The sequence below is a fragment of the Triticum dicoccoides genome, chromosome 4A (genome assembly GCF_002162155.2).
Source record: "Triticum dicoccoides isolate Atlit2015 ecotype Zavitan chromosome 4A, WEW_v2.0, whole genome shotgun sequence".
NCBI classification, from domain to species: domain Eukaryota; kingdom Viridiplantae; phylum Streptophyta; class Magnoliopsida; order Poales; family Poaceae; genus Triticum; species Triticum dicoccoides.
Genome location: NC_041386.1, coordinates 232,742,860 through 232,757,848, shown reverse-complemented (window position 1 = coordinate 232,757,848; position 14,989 = coordinate 232,742,860).

Here is a 14,989-nt window from a genome sequence, read left to right as displayed (position 1 = left end):
CCCTCGCGCCTCCCTCGTCCCCGCGCCCGGTGGCCGGCGCCGCCGTGCGCCGTTGCCGGCCCCGCCGCACCGGCCGGCGACTGCCGCCTCGCCTCGCCGCCCCCGCCGCCAAGCTCGTCGCCGGGCAGCCCCGCGCCCCGCGGCCGCCGCCCCGCCTCCTCGTCGCCGGCGGCCTCTCCGGCGAGAGCTCCACGCCGCCGCGGCTCTTTTTCTTTCGGCGGTCCTCGAATAGCTACAGTGCCGCGCTGCGCCTCGGTTTCCGTGCAAACCCTAGATCCAGATCCGGAGGTTGATTTTTTTTCCTAAGTCCCCAGAATTTTTAGTTCAAGTGCTCCTGTTCGAGGCTCCGTAACTTTGCATCCGTAGCTCCAATTTGGGCGTATAGCATATCAAAATGTTCATCTCAAAGAGTACATCATTTTCATTTGAGCTCATCTTGATGCCCGAAATGCTGTTAGAAGAGGGCTACTTGAGTTAATTGTCAGATCTGTTACTCCGTTTAGCACTTTTGTCATTTTTGCCATGATTATTGTGTACATGCTATGCCCGTGAGTTCTTCATATGTTTTGTTAAGGGTTTTGTCATCTATCCAGAGGTGCAACCCATGTATTTTTAGGATGTGTGTGGTGACTTGTGCAAGCTTGCAAAGTGGTGCACTTGCTAATTCTGTTTTCAGGGACTTAGTGATTTCACTAAGTCCTGGGATTGTTCATCTCATGATGCCATATGTTCTTGTTGTTTCCTAGTGATCCGTGCCTCTTTTGAGGATGATCAGTAAGGGAGTTTTGTTAATCTTGTAGTGCTCTATCCATCTATGTCTTTGTTTGCAATTATGGAGCACCCTAGCTTGAGTCAATCGAGCTCTACTTTTGCTTCGTTGTGAATCTGGGCAGATCGTCAACTTGTTTGCGATTTTGCCGATGTTATTGTAGTTGTTCCGTGCATGCTATGCCATTGTTCTTGCCATGTCTAGCTTACATTTTGTGCCTTATTAATGGATGTATGCTTGTCTTGCCATGACTTGCACCGTAGTGAGTGCATCGAGCTCGTAAACATGCCTTCATGAGTTATGTTTCAGCATGTCCCAGTTTTCACTAAGTCTGAAAATTGATTATGTTTTTGGTATGTTCGTGTGCTTGTTAGTATATTTTGTGATCCCTTTTGGCTCAAGGTCACTAAGGGCCTTTTGTTAAGCTTGTTGAGTAGCTCCTTGACTTGTCTTTCTTTGTCATGTTCAGGTCCTGTAGCATGTTGTTTTGTTGCTCCGAAGAGGGATATATGATCTGAAATTCCAGACAAGTGTTAATTTCACTAACTCTGAGATCTGTTTTACCATTTGCGTTTTTGCCATGCTTGTTTGAACCTCCTAATGGATGAATTGGCCGTAGCTCAGTGCTAGACTTTTGTTAAGCATATTGTGTGCATCCCTGCCATGTATTTTGTTGACATGTTTGGTGGTTGTAGCATGTTCATTTCATTGCATTTAGATGCCTACTTGCTGTAAATCGCACACCGGTGTCATTTTGAATCGCTTGCCATTTCCAAACCGTAACTCCGATTCCGGCATTCTTTATATCGTTTTCAAGTGATTTCATCTCATCTTTCCAGTGGAACACTTGGAATTCCAAGTTGAGGCCAGGTTAATGCATTTCCTGTCATATCTTGCATTTTGCATCCCGCATCGCATCCTATATAGCATATCATCCTTGCATCTTGTTGTTTGAGTTTGCACGTGGTTGATTGTATCCTTGTTGCTTGGTTGTCTTGTTTGGGTAGAGCCGGGAGACGAGTTCGCTAACGAGGAGCCCGTTGAGTTTGCTTTTGAGGATCCAGTCAACTCTGACAACTGTGCAGGCAAGATGATCATACCCTCGAAATCACTACTATCTTTGCTATGCTAGTTTGCTCGCTCTTTTGCTATGCCATTGCTACGATCCTACCACTTGCTTGCAAGCCTCCCAAATTGCCATGTCAAACCTCTAACCCACCATTGTCCTAGCAAACCGTTGATTGGCTACGTTACCACTTTGCTCAGCCCCTCTTATAGCGTTGCTAGTTGCAGGTGAAGATTGGAGGCCGTTCCTTGTTGGAACATCTTTTATTTACTTGTTGGGATATCATTATATTGCCTTTTTATCTTAATGCATCTATATACTTGGTAAAGGGTGGAAGGCTCGGCCTCTCGCCTAGTGTTTTGTTCCACTCTTGCCGCCCTAGTTTCCGTAATATCGGTGTTATGTTCCCGGATTTTGCGTTCCTTACGCGGTTGGGTTATAATGGGAACCCCTTGATAGTTCGCCTTGATTAAAGCTTTTCCAGCAATGCCCAACCTTGGTTTTACCATTCGCCACCTAGCCTCTTTTTCCCTTGGGTTACCGGAGCCCAAGGGTCATCTTATTTTAAACGCCCCCCCCCCTCCCCGGGCTAGTGCTCCCTCTGAGTGTTGGTCCGAACCGGGCAGCCTGCGGGGCCACCTCGGGGAAACTTGAGGGTTGATTTTACTCGTAGCTTGACCTATCTGAGTGTGCCCTGAGAACGAGATATGTGCAGCTCCTAACGGGATTTGTCGGCACATTCGGGCGGTGTTGCTGGTCTTGTTTTCACCTGTCGAAGTGTCTTGAATTACCGAGATACCGAGTCTGATCGGAACATCTTGGGAGGAGGTCTATTCCTTAGTTGACCGTGAGAGCTTGTCATGGGCTAAGTTGGGACTCCCCTGCAGGGATTGAACTTTCGAAAGTCGTGCCCGCGGTTATGGGCAGATGGGAATTTGTTAATGTCCGGTTGTAGATAACTTGAACCTTAATTCAATTAAAATGAATCAACTGAGTGTGTTACCGTGATGGCCTCTTCTCGGCGGAGTCCGGGAAGTGGACACGGTGTTGGAGTAATGTTTGCGCAGGTTGCTCTCTAGTTTCTCGCTCGCGCTTTGCCTCCTCTTCTCGCTCTCCTTTGCGAATAAGTTAGCCACCATTTTTTTTGCTAGTCGCTTGCTGCAGCTCCACACATATATTTACCTTGCCTTACCTATAAGCTTAAATAGTCTTGATCGCGGGGGTGCGAGATTGCTGAGTCCCCGTGGCTCACAGATTACTATTACACCAGATGCAGGGCCTGATGATTCCGCTCCAGAAGACGCGTATGAGCTCAAGTGGGAGTTCGATGAAGACTCTCAACGAAACTACGTTTCCTTTCCCGATGATCAGTAGTGGTGCCCAGTTGGGGGTGATTGGGACCGTGTCGCATGTTGGGTTCTCTTTTATTTTGGCGCCGTAGTCAGGCCTTGAGTGTATGGATGATGTAATGTTATTTATGTACTTGATTGACGTGGCGAGTGTAAGCCAACTTTGTTATCTCCCCTTTTATTATTATTACTTGGGATGTTGTGAAGATTTCCTAACTTGCGACATATGCCTTCAATGCGATTATGTCTCTAAGTCGTGCCTCGACACGTGGGAGCTATAGTCGCATCGAGGGTGTTACAAGTTGGTAATCAGAGCCTTCCCCGACCTTAGGAGCCCCATTGCTTGATCGTTTTTAGCGGCCGAGTTGTGTCTAGAAAAATGTTTTGAGTCTTTAGGAATTATATATCGGAGAGATTAGGAATTCTTTTTACTTCCCAGTCTCCTCATCGCTCTGGTAAGGCTTCCTGACATAGAGTTTTGACTCTTCTCTTCTCAAATTTCACTAAAAAGAATTTTAGGATCACGCGGGTATCTTGGATCGTTCCGATGGTTTTATGATGAGAACATTGTCTTGGTGCCTCCTGTCAGGGGTTTAGTGGAAGTGTCCCGGGGAGTTGAGCTCTGAGGTGTTGTCATCATAATTGTATCGTTGCAGTTCTGGAATACCTGAGTTTAGTGTGCCGACATCAAAAATCTCTTTTATGCAGTTCGTTGGTGAGATAACCTCGACGCCACCCAGTACTGGGGCGGGAGTTCGGGAGTATCGCCATAACTTGTATAACGGATGCTTTTCGAAGGTTGAGGTAGATGGTTTCCGAAGGTTTCTTGGTTATGTGTTGAAGGATGGATACAGCTGGATGTAGGATTTGCTAGTTTGGGGTGAGATATTATGCTTCCCCTGTATCCCCAACACCTGATTGCATAACCGGAAAGGTTCGGGAGTTTCATAGGTGGGAATTCTAGTAGCTCTAGTTCTTCTTCCACGAAAATTGGTTTGAGATTGGGATTTCTTACCGATTATTCGTTCTTGATCCGTACCTTGTTGATTTATTTCTCTACCTTAATTCTACGTGGCTTCTCAATTTATGGATATGTGACCATTTCAAGAGGAATGCATTCGCTCATTTTGTTCGGATGTGATTTCTCAAAGTCAAGTGGTCACACCATTCCGACCGTGAAGCTAACTGGGAACGCGAGGATCACCTCCGTTCTGAGTACCCGACATTCTTTCAGTCCTAGATCTCGGGACGAGATCCTTTCGTAGTGGTGGAGTGTTGTAACATCCCGGATGTAACTTTCCCTATTTGTACTCCAACTCTTGTCGTTTCCGGCGTTAAGTTATTTTATTTTCTCGGGTTCGGGTCTTTGTCTCCGTGTGTTGTTGTCGTTGTCATGCATCTCATATCATGTCATCATGTGCATTGCATTTGCATACGTGTTCGTCTCATGCATTCAAGCATTTTCCCCGTTGTCCGTTTTGCATTCCGGCGCTTCATTCTCCTCCGGTGGTCATTTCTAGCTTTCTTTCGTGTGTGGGGATTAAACATTTCCGGATTGGACCGAGACTTGCCAAGCAGCCTTGGTTTACTACCGGTAGACCGCCTGTCAAGTTTCGTACCATTTGGACTTCGTTTGGTACTCCAACGGTTAACCGAGGGACCAAAAAGGCCTCGTGTGTGTTGCAGCCCAACACCCCTCCAATTTGGCCCAAAACCCACCAAACTCTGCTCCATGTCCTAGAGCGTTCGATCACGATCGCATGGCCGAAAACTGCACCTCATTTGGACTCTCCTAGCTCCCTCTAGGCCTATATATACACCCCTCCGTTTTCGGATCTTCGTCCTCCCCGAAACCCTAAAACTGCTCCTCCTGCCGACGGACACGTCCGATTCGGGCCGGACGTGTCCGCCACCGCCCGCCGCCGCCACGTGGCGCCGCCCCGTTGGCTGCGCCCGCCGCCTCCACCGCCAGCCCGCCGCGGCCCGCGGCCGGCCCTCCCCGGCCCGCGCCGCCCGCGCCCTCGCGCCTCCCTCGTCCCCGCGCCCGGTGGCCGACGCCGCCGCGCGCCGTTGCCGGCCCCGCCGCACCGGCCAGCGACCGCCGCCTCGCCTCGCCGCCCCCGCCGCCAAGCTCGTCGCCGGGCGGCCCCGCGCCCCGCGGCCGCCGCCCCGCCTCCGTGAAGCTCCGCCGCCCCGCCTCCTCGTCGCCGGCGGCCTCTTCGGCGAGAGCTCCGGCCGCTGCGGCTCTTTTTCTTCCGGCGGTCCTCGAACAGCTACAGTGTCGCGCCGAGCCTCGGTTTCCGTGCAAACCCTAGATCCAGATCCGGAGGTTGATTTTTTTCCCCAAGTCCCCAGAATTTTTAGTTCAAGTGCTCCTGTTCGAGGCTCCGTAACTTTGCATCCGTAGCTCTGATTTGGGCGTATAGCATATCAAAATGTTCATATCAGAGAGTGCATCATTTCATTCCATTGCATCATTTTCATTTGAGCTTATCTTGATGCCCGAAATGCTGTTAGAAGAGGGTTACTTGAGTTAATTGTCAGATCTGTTACTCCGTTTAGCACTTTTGTCATTTTTGCCATGATTATTGTGTGCATGCTATGCCCGTGAGTTCTTTATATGTTTTGTTAAGGGTTTTGTCATCTATCCAGAGGTGCAACCCATGTATTTTTAGGATGTGTGTGGTGACTTGTGCAAGCTTGCAAAATGGTGCACTTGCTAATTCTGTTTTCAGGGACTTAGTGATTTCACTAAGTCCTGGGATTGTTCATCTCATGATGCCATATGTTCTTGTTGTTTCCTAGTGATCCGTGCCTCTTTTGAGGATGATCAGTAAGGGAGTTTTGTTAATCTTGTAGTGCTCTATCCATCCATGTCTTTGTTTGCAATTATGGAGCACCCTAGCTTGAGTCAATCGAGCTCTACTTTTGCTTCATTGTGAATCTGGGCAGATCGTCAACTTGTTTGCGATTTTGCCGATGTTATTGTAGTTGTTCCGTGCATGCTATGCCATTGTTCTTGCCATGTCTAGCTTGCATTTTGTGCCTTATTAAGGGATGTATGCTTGTCTTGCCATGACTTGCACCGTAGTGAGTGCATCGAGCTCGTAAACATGCCTTCGTGAGTTATGTTTCAGCATGTCCCAGTTTTCACTAAGTCTGAAAACTGATTATGTTTTTACTATGTTCGTGTGCTTGTTAGTATATTTTGTGATCCCTTTTGGCTCAAGGTCACTAAGGGCCTTTTGTTAAGCTTGTTGAGTAGCTCCTTGCCATGTCTTTCTTTGTCATGTTCAGGTCCTGTAGCATGTTGTTCTGTTGCTCCGAAGAGGGATATATGATCTGAAATTCCATACAAGTGTTAATTTCACTAAGTCTGAGATCTGTTTTACCATTTGCGTTTTTGCCATGCTTGTTTGAACCTCCTAATGATGAATTGGCCGTAGCTCAGTGCTAGACCTTTGTTAAGCATCTTGTGTGCATCCCTGCCATGTATTTTGTTGACATGTTTGGTGGCTGTAGCATGTTCATTTCATTGCATTTAGATGCCTACTTGCTGTAAATCGCAAACCGGTGTCCTTTTTTAATCGTTTGCCATTTCCAAACCGTAACTCCGATTCCGGCGTTCTTTATATCGTTTTCAAGCGATTTCATCTCATATTTCCAGTGGCACACTTGGAATTCCAAGTTGAGGCCAGGTTCATGCATTTCCTGTCATATCTTGCATTTTGCATCGCGCATCGCATCCCGCATAGCATATCATCTTTGCATCTTGTTGTTTGAGTTTGCACGTGGTTGATTGTATCCTTATTGCTTGTTTGTCTTGTTTGGGTAGAACCGGGAGACGAGTTCGCTAACGAGGAGCCCGTTGAGTTTGCTTTTGAGGATCCAGTCAACTCTGACAACTGTGCAGGCAAGATGATCATACCCTCGAAATCACTACTATCTTTGATATGCTAGTTTGCTCGCTCTTTTGCTATGCCATTGCTACGATGCCTACCACTTGCTTGAAAGCCTCCCAAATTGCCATGTCAAACCTCTAACCCACCATTGTCCTAGCAAACCGTTGATTGGCTATGTTACCGCTTTGCTCAGCCCCTCTTATAGCGTTGCTAGTTGCAGGTAAAGATTGGAGGTCGTTCCTTGTTGGAACATCTTTCATTTACTTGTTGGGATATCATTATATTGCCTTGTTATCTTAATGCATCTATATACTTGGTAAAGGGTGGAAGGCTCGGCCTCTCGCCTAGTGTTCTGTTCCACTCTTGCCGCCATAGTTTCCGTCATATCGGTGTTATGTTCCCGGATTTTGCGTTCCTTACGCGGTTGGGTTATAATGGGAACCCCTTGATAGTTCGCCTTGATTAAAGCTTTTCCAGCAATGCCCAACCTTGGTTTTACCATTCGCCACCTAGCCTCTTTTTCCCTTGGGTTACCGGAGCCCAAGGGTCATCTTATTTTAACCCCCCCCCCCGGGCCAGTGCTCCCTCTGAGTGTTGGTCCGAACCGGGCAGCCTGCGGGGCCACCTCGGGGAAACTTGAGGGTTGGTTTTACTCGTAGCTTGACCTATCTGAGTGTGCCCTGAGAACGAGATATGTGCAGCTCCTATCGGGATTTGTCGGCACATTCGGGCGGTGTTGCTGGTCTTGTTTTAACATGTCGAAGTGTCTTGAATTACCAAGATACCGAGTCTGATCGGAACGTTTTGGGAGGAGGTCTATTCCTTCGTTGACCGTGAGAGCTTGTCATGGGCTAAATTGGGACTCCCCTGCAGGGATTGAACTTTCGAAAGCCATGCCCGCGGTTATGGGCGGATGGGAATTTGTTAATGTCCGGTTGTAGATAACTTGAACCTTAATTCAATTAAAATGAATCAATTGAGTGTGTTACCGTGATGGCCTCTTCTCGGCGGAGTCCGGGAAGTGGACATGGTGTTGGAGTAATGTTTGCGCAGGTTGCTCTCTAGTTTCTCGCTTGCGCTTTGCCTCCTCTTCTCGCTCTCCTTTGCGAATAAGTTAGCCACCATTTTTTTTGCTAGTCGCTTGCTGCAGCTCCACACATATATTTACCTTGCCTTACCTATAAGCTTAAATAGTCTTGATCGCGGGGGTGCGAGATTGCTGAGTCCCCGTGGCTCACAGATTACTATTACACCAGATGCATGGCCTGATGATTCCGCTCCAGAAGACGCGTATGAGCTCAAGTGGGAGTTCGACGAAGACTCTCAATGATACTACGTTTCCTTTCCTGATGATTAGTAGTGGTGCCCAGTTGGGGGTGATTGGGACCGTGTCGCATGTTGGGTTCTCTTTTATTTTGGCGCAGTAGTCGGGCCTTGAGTGTATGGATGATGTAATGTTGTTTATGTACTTGATTGACGTGGCGAGTGTAAGCCAACTATGTTATCTCCCCTTTTATTATTATTACTTGGGATGTTGTGAAGATTTCCTAACTTGCGACATATGCCTTCAATGCGATTATGTCTCTAAGTCGTGCCTCGACACGTGGGAGCTATAGTCGCATCGAGGGTGTTACACATACATCACATACGGCTACATACTCGGCGATATCCTTCTTCATACCTGTCCACCAAAAATGTTCTTTCAAATCCAAATACATATTGGTGTTTCCGGGGTGTATCGAGTATGGTGAGTCATGAGCCTCCTGAAGTATTAACTTCCTAATCTCTGTGTTATTGGGCACATAAACACGGTCCTCAAACCATAAGGTGTCGTGCTCATCCTCACGAAAACCTTTGGCCTTTCCTTTGCTCATTCTCTCTTTTATCTCGGCAATCTCTTTGTCATCCTTCTGAGCTTCTCGAATCTTTCCTAACAATGTAGGCTGAACCTCCATTGTTGCAATAAAACCTCTAGGAACAATCTCCAATCGGATTCCCTGAGATCCTCTGCTAACTCCTTTGGTAATCCTGTGCTCACTAGGGAGTTAGCATAACTCTTCTGACTCAAAGCGTCTGCTACGACATTGGCCTTGCCTGGATGATAGTGAAGCTTCATGTCATAATCCTTTATAAGCTCCAACCATCTCCTCTGCCTAATGTTCAGCTCCTTCTGTGTGAAAATGTACTTCAAACTCTAATGATCCGTGTACACATCACAACGGTTTCCAATAAGGTAATGTCTTCAAGTCTTTAACGCATGCACTACGGCTGCTAACTCCAAATCATGTGTGGCATAATTCAATTCGTGCGGTTTTAGTTGTCATGAGGCACACGAAACAACTCTTCCGTCCTATATAAGCACACTTCCAAGTCCTAGGTGAGAGGCATCACAATACACTTTGAAATCCTTGCGCATATTCGGCAAAATCAGCACTAGGGCGGTGGTCAAACATTTCTTTAACTCCTGAAAACTTGCCTCACATTCTTCCATCCATTTAAATTTAGTACCCTTCTTCAATAACTCCGTCATTGGCTTCGCAATCTTGGAAAAATTCTCAGTGAATCTTCGGTAGTATCCGCGAGTCCAAGAAAACTGCGGATCTCGCTAACTGAAGTGGGTGCCAACCATTCAGTGACTGACTGAACCTTGGTGGGGTCTACCGCTATACCTTCTCCTGATATAACATGTCCAAGGAATCCGACTTCCTTCAACCAAAACTCGCATTTGCTGAACTTGGCATACAACTGATGTTCCCTGAGTTTCTCGAGAACTAAACACAAATGCTCCTTGTGCTCCTCCTCATTCTTCGAGTATACCATTATATCATCAATGAACGCCACAACAAACTTATCCAAATATTCCATGAACACTTTGTTCATCATGCTCATGAAGTAGGCAGGGGCGTTAGTCAATCCAAACGACATGACCGTATATTCATACAACCCATACCGTGTGGTGAATGCTGTCTTTGGTATATCCTTCTCTCGTATTTTTAACTGGTGATATCCTGATCGAGATCGATCTTTGAAAACACCTTGGCTCCTTGCAGTTGGTCGAACAAATCATTGATCATCGGCAGTGGGTATTTGTTCTTGATCGTCACCTCATTCAATGCACGATAATCAACAACCATTCTTAGAGACTTATCCTTCTTCTCAACCAAAAGCACTGGGGCTCCCCATGGTGATGAACTCCGTCGAATGTAACCTTTCTCCAATAACTCCTTGATCTGTTTCTTAATCTTCTCCAGATCATTTGTGGGCATCCGATAGGGTCTCTTTGATATTGGCCTTGTACCTGGCAATAGCTCTATCAAAAACTCGATGTCTTGATCAGGTGGCATGCTTGGTAACTCCTCTGGAAAAACATACGAGTAATCCTTCACTACTGGCACTTCCTCCTGAACAACTCCAATGAGGGTATTTACTTGGCTCCTCCTAGGCGCATGCCTAGATACATACTTAATCATTTTTCCCTCTAGGGTGGTGAGATAAATCGACTTACTAGCACAGTCAATGCTTCCTCCATGCTTTGACATCCAGTCCATGCCTAATATCACATCCAATCCTTGTGACTCCAGGATTATTAGGTCAGACGGAAAAACATGGCTACCAATGGTTAAGGTATCTGGTCGCACCATCGACTAGCCATATACTCTATTCCAGGTGAACTCACTAACAGAGGGGTCCTAAGGGTTTGGGTTGGTAGTTTAAACTTATCCACGAATTCCCTTGATATGTATGAATGTGATGCACCAGTATCAAAAAGAACAAGGGCGGTAAATGACTTAACCAAAAACTTACCTATAACCGCGTCTGGCTGCTCTTCAACCTCCTCCATGTTAACGTGGTTCACTTGTCCTTTGTTGAATGGATTGGGCTTCTTCCCAGCGCTCCCATTTCCGTTTCCATTCTTCGCTTCAGGGCACTCCGTGTCATAGTGTCCAGTCTTCCCGCACTTAAAGCAAGTAATGTGACTTAGATCTCTCTTGGCGGGTGTGGCTGGATTGGGGCGGTTCTGATTGTTGTTTGCTCCGTTCCCAGTCCCATTCTTAGAACCATTGTGGTTATGCAAACTTCCTCCGGTGTGGTTATGACCTCCATGGTTATGAACAAGTCCTCCCGAGTTCGGGGTTAGGCGAGGCTTCTGCTGAGCTCCTGAGTTATACCTCCCTTGCCCATACTTCCTCTTACGGCTCTCAATTTGCTGTTGCTTCCCTTCAATCATCAGAGTCTTATCTACCAACTTCTGGTAGTTGTTGAATGTTGCCACCATCAACTACATGCTATCTCATCATTCAGCCCTTCCATAAACTTATCCTGCTTCACGGCATCTGTGGCCACATCATCCGGGGCATAGCGGGATAACTTACTAAACTCATCCACGTACAGAGCTACAGTACGGTTCCCCTGGCGTAAGTTGCGAAAGTCACGCTTCTTCATATTCATAGCTCCAGTTGAGACATGGGCGGTGCGGAAAGCTTGTTGAAACTGATCCCAAGTGATGTGGGCTATGGGGAAAGTGGCCATGTAATTCTCCCACCATGAGGCTACTGGTCCATCCAATTGATGTGCGGCAAAGCGCACCTTCTCAACATCTGTGCAACCTGCGGTGGTCAACTCCCTTCCAATACGGTGTAGCCAATCGTCAGCAACTATAGGCTCGGTGCTACTGGAAAACACCGGTGGCTGCAACCTCGGAAAGCGAGCTAAGTTGTCAACTGGAGGTGGGTTGTTGTTGTTGTTGTTGTTGTTGTTGCCTTCGTTCTGGACTAACAATTACATCAAGGCATTCTGCTGCTGGATCAACTGAGTGAGCTCTGGCGGGAAGGCAAATCTGGTGTCACATCTCGGAGGCATCTGGCGGGTTTAGAGGGGAGAGATCAGAATAGAAAAGGGGTCTAGTGAGAAAGCACTACCCATATGCACATGAGACAAACACAATCATTTCACTGAATCAAGCAAGCAAGGGGATACAAATGGTCTAGAACTATCATAAAAGTGCTCAACTACTACTATATACATGGGGGAATACTACTATCATTTGGTGGTCATCTAGAAATTTTGATCGGTGGAAGACTCCATGATGTCTGCTCCAGCTTCGTCTTCCAAGTCATCAACACTGGGGTCGGAGTCGGTGTCGTTGATGATGATGTAGTTCTCCAGGCAAGTGGAATCGTCGTCCTCTCCTCCCGGCCTGGGGTCTCCCATGAATACTCCGATTTTCTTTATCAGGTCATCGTTCTTCTCCAATAGTGTTGCAATTTCCCCCTCATATCCATCGCGCGTAGACTTGAGTTCTTCTTCCAGCTCGATGATCCTTGTCTTCGCCTTCTTCAAATTTATCATGTCTGCGCACATCTGATTCTCCTGGCGTCGAATGTGCTGGCTTAACTCCTGGATGAAAGCTACAATGGACATGTCCTTCTTGGTGCTGATCATCTCCCATTGCTCATCTCGGCGCCCACATATCTGATAGATAGTGTCCTTAAGATCCTTGTTGTAGACTTCTCCAATGTGTCCCATGGTAATGTGGGCTTCCATGCTCTTGCCTAGACTCCAGGTGGGTGTTTCAAAAGAAAATTATATTGGCTTAGTGGTTGGCGAGAATGTCCTTCCTGAAACTTGAACTTGAATCATCCAGCGCTCCTCTTCTGGTAAGGTGGCATTGTACATCCCGGTGAAGCTTGGTATTCCAATGTTCAAGTATCTAGTGAGTTCCTTCAAGTGGCGTCCAAAGGGTGTCTTCATCCTTTGTGCAAACTTGTTTTTCAATTCCGCCATCCTAAAGAGTAGAAAGTAGGAGAGGAGTCAAAAATGAGTAGAGAAGAGTGACCTATGGCTTATCTTAATGGTCGTGTCCTACACTCAGCGTGTGCTCTGATACCATCTTGTAGCGACCCGACCTCAAATGGTCAAGTCTCTGTGCTTCAGTGTCATCCCTGGATCGGTAATGCTGACACACACAGTACTCGAAGGATTTATAACAGAGTAGCAATCACACACTTATTACATCGAATGTCTCAAAAGAGAACTTATTACAATAAATATGGCTTAAGGCCATCTAATATGATAACAGTGGAAGGCTTGGAAGATAAAGTGAGTCCATCAACTCCAACGGCATAGCTGAGTTGCATGGCAACGACCTAACGAACCTTACTCCTCATCTAAAAAGTCTGCAACATAATATGTTGCAGCCCGAAAACGGGTCAGCACATGGAATATGCTGGCAATATAACACAGTAGAGCAAGAACAGAATAATGCTATCACTACATGCATATTTGGCTGGTGGAAAGCTCTATGGTTATAGTTTTCGCGAAAAGCCAATTTTTTCCTACAACAAAGGAATAAATTTTATTTAACTATCATGGTAGTTGAATCATCATTGAGAAGGTTCCTCCAACTCAATCCCAATTAAAGTAATTATCAACCCAACAATATTAAATTAGAGTGATGAGATACTTAGGATGCTCCAAGTACTAGATACTCAAGATTGTCCATAATCGGGGACACAGCTAACCATGATTAGATTGTATACTCTGCAGAGGTTTGCGCACTTTTCCCCACAAGACTCGATCGCCTCCGTTGGATTTCTCGCACTACATGGTGGTTGAGAAACGGATGACCGAGACACAGTCTTTCAGAAACATTAACTCTTTACTCCGGGCAGACCATACCAAACCTACATCCCTCTACCTGTTGATCCACCTCTTCAAGAGCTCATGCGACCTACTCAACTATGCTAGAGCCCATAATAGCTTGTGGCTGCACACGGAAGTTTCTAGCATGAAAATATCTCAGTTCCCTTTGAGCCTGGGTGGCGGACCTTAGGATGATCACACGAGCACTCCGGGATATCCTAGGACAACACTGGGTTCTCCAGGTGCCCGACAAGCAATCCATCCAGATGTGTATTAAAGTTGCCACCTTAAGTTGAACCATTAATTAACAATCTCACATATGTCATGGATTCACTCACCCAAACCACGTCTACGAGCATAGCATAGCAATATAAGCAATACGTAGAAGTAACTCCCAAGGTTTGAATATAACAGGGCAATAGGTTCTACCTCATCAGCTACTTCCCAACCCGCATGCTAATCACATCCTAATCATGCAATGTTTGAGGATTGAAACTAATGCATAAAAACTGGGTATGTAAGGAGTATGATCAATGTGTTACTTGCGTTGCTAACGATCCGCAAAACCTAGGGACTCGTAGTAGCACGCTTCGCACTCCGGGAATTCTATCGTAAACATACAATAGCATACATAAGCAATCAAGGAAAGAAACACGGGTAAATCTCAAATAAGAAGATCTAACCAGAAAGTTCAACTTAAGAACTCCGGTTTGCGAAAAGAATCAAATCAAACGGAGCAACGAAACTCAAACTGTGAAAGAAACAAGACCCATTTACTAATCTGAACTAAAGTCAAATTTTACAATACCAAAATCTTGTTCAAGTTGATTAAACAGGAAGAGGGTTTCGGGACAAAGATCTAGGCGCTTGAATCGCCTGATTCCGATAAACGAGCGAAAAGATAAACTAAAACGAAAATCGGATCAGAAGTCGCGGTCGAAAATAATCGCGGAAAAATCTGAGAAAAAGAAAACTGAAGAACAGGCTAACGAACGAACGTTCGTTATCTATAACTAACGAGCGAAAATCGTTCGTTAAAACGAACCTACGGACGAACGTCCGCTAAATAAACTAAACCGAGAAAACCGGCAAACCGATCTATAAAAACAAAATTAGGGTTTCTAAAAAAACGAATCGGTTTTAAAAAACGAACGGCGGCGAGGCGTATACCTCCGGCGAGGCTCCGGCAAGGCGGGGCGGCTCCGGCGAGGTGGGGTTGCGGCGGCGGGGTGCGCGGCGCGGCAACGGGCGGTGGCGGCAG